The following is a 2,794-nucleotide window of genomic DNA, read 5'->3' as shown; positions in this document are numbered from 1 at the left end:
ATACTGTGAATAGTATTCAAGTCACTGTGCAGTGCATCACACTTTTAGTACCATAAAACAGCAGTACAATTACATTGGTAACTCATTTTGTAACAAATTTACAGTGTTGACCTTTGAGTTGTATGTCTAGGATTGGACGACAGCCTCAAGTGGGTGGCAGAAGAAAACTTCTAAATGAACAACAAGAACGAGAAATATGCAACATGGTCATTGCAAATAATGCCATCACACTGAGACAGATTCGTAATGCAATCCTTCTAGACAATGTAATGTTCCAAAATATAAACTCTAACAGCATCTCCACAATAGACCGGGTATTGAAGAAACATCAGATGACCATGAAACAGATTTACGGGGTACCATTTGAGAGAAACTCTGAAAGAGTGAAAGAGCTGCGGTACCAGTATGTGCATGTAAGTCAACTACTGGTTGTCTATCATTGTAACACTATTACAGTAAGACATGGTTACCACTTTTTTTTGTTTTGCTTTATCCTTTTTACCTTCAGAATCCAGCTTTGTGTGACTAGAGCATTTTGCCTAGAAATTGTCTTCAGTTTTTCACTCCCTCTTTTTACAGTACTTTAGATCCTCCCTGCAGTATCTGTCTCTACTTGACTGATTAGATTTATTTTTATTCTATTGTAGAGAATAATGGCATTAGAAGGCAACGAAACCTCTCACATCCTAGTGTTCGTTGATGAAGCTGGCTTCAACCTGGCCAAAGGTCGAAGGCGTGGCCGTAACATCATTGGCCACCGAGCCACTGTGGATGTCCCAGGCCAGCGAGGAGCAAATATAACAATGTGTGCCGCTATATCAGAAAGAGGTGTGGCCACACACATTCCCAGTTTAGGGCCCTACAATACACAAAAGCTCCTCAATTTTTTGGACCACCTTTATACTGATCTGATCCCGGAAAATGAGAGAGGTGAAGAAGGACCTCAGCTACCACATTATGTCATTGTGTGGGATAATGTGAACTTCCACCGTGGCCCACGCATCAGAACCTTGTTCACCACCCATCCCCGGATGCTAATGGAGTTTCTTCCACCTTACTCTCCTTTCCTAAATCCAATTGAGGAGTTTTTTTCAGCTTGGAGGTGGAGGGTGTATGAGCATCAGGCTCAAGACCAGAGGCCCCTGCTGCATGCAATGGATGCTGCATGTGAGGACATCACAGGGGATCAATGTAGGGGATGGTTGAGACATTCACACCGTTTCTTCCCTCGCTGCATCACAAGAGAAAATATCTGTTGCGATGTGGATGAGAATTTATGGCCTAACAGAGAGCAGCGCGTCGATGGCCAGGAGGATGAGGATTGTGGCCAGGAAAGAGAGGGTGACAATGGCGACCACTGAAAATATTACTGTACTATAGTTCTGAAACTTTATTTACAGTATGGTAGGATAGAGTTTTTTTTGTTTGTGTTTATAACTGTTCACATTTACAGAATCCTGTATATGTTTTCTTTTCACAGTATGTTCTCTAATGTTAACATTTCTTTGTACGAATAAAAAGGTTTACAGTTTCCTTGAGTATGAGTGGTTTATTGGAGGCTGATTTTACTGTAAAATCTTTTAGTTTTATTCATAGTGGTATTCTGTTGCTAGACCTGTGCCTCAGTGACAAAACGTCTAAGCATTTTGACTTGCAGTGCTTAAACAATGCCAAAGGTATAATGCATTTTGGGGGCATTGACTATTTATATGAGAAGGATATTTAGTTTTGACACATGGATAAACTGTTTTGGGAGAGATATGAGCTTTTGCAGGGGATCCATGGTGTTGTGCTAAACCATCCAGGTTATTTTGACAAAAGCACTAAATGAATGCACATGTGCCAAGGCAATTGAGAAGGATCTGTGCTATTTTGACTGTACTGACCTTTTATATGGGAAAGGAATCTGCTTTTGAAGCATGGAAGAAGAGTTTGGGGAAAGATATTTGATTTTGCTAGTGAGCTATAATGTTGAGCAGAACTGTAAGACTGTTTGGCCAAATGACCTTATGGTTTTGAGAATGTCATCTCGGTTTCAAGAAATGAGCCAAACCAATCGAGAAAAACTGTAAAACAGCGGGTCTAAGGTGTTGCAAGACTTTGAGGAAGATGTTATTACTAACACATGCAATTGCACAGTCATTCAAAATGCACTATAGTCCACTTTCTGTGTCTACAATATTAAGACATTCTGCATGAGTGAAGAGAGGCATATTCACCATGACACAGAGTAGTTCAGATAAAATCAAGTTAATTAACAATTAGCACAGGCCATGATACCATGGCATAATGTCAAGGTATTTTTATTTAGGCCTACCTTGGAGTACACTATAAATACCATGGTACATGAATATGGTAAACATTCAGTATTATAATAGAATATACTTTAAGGCAGTTCTAATATATAATATATATAATATATATAGAAATATATATCATTACATACAGTATAATATATATAGTATAATAGTATAATACATACAGTGTATATACCAGTATATATGCATAAACATTTCATTAATTGAGCTGAATTCTTTTATATTATACAATAGCATATATTTAAGCAATATAATTAAAATCAAAAGTAGTATTCAAAATATTCTATTCACATACATCAGAGTAATTTTTATTAGTCAAACTGAAGTTCAGCAACAAAACATTCATATTTTATTTGTCTCTCACATTTCTAAATAGATAGATAGATATATAGACAGACAGACAGACAGACAGACAGACAGATAGATAGATAGATAGATAGATAGATAGATAGATAGATAGATAAACAAACTACACA

This window comes from Carassius carassius, chromosome 10 (assembly GCF_963082965.1).
Source record: "Carassius carassius chromosome 10, fCarCar2.1, whole genome shotgun sequence".
Classification (NCBI taxonomy): domain Eukaryota; kingdom Metazoa; phylum Chordata; class Actinopteri; order Cypriniformes; family Cyprinidae; genus Carassius; species Carassius carassius.
Note: the sequence above shows the minus strand (reverse complement) of the source record.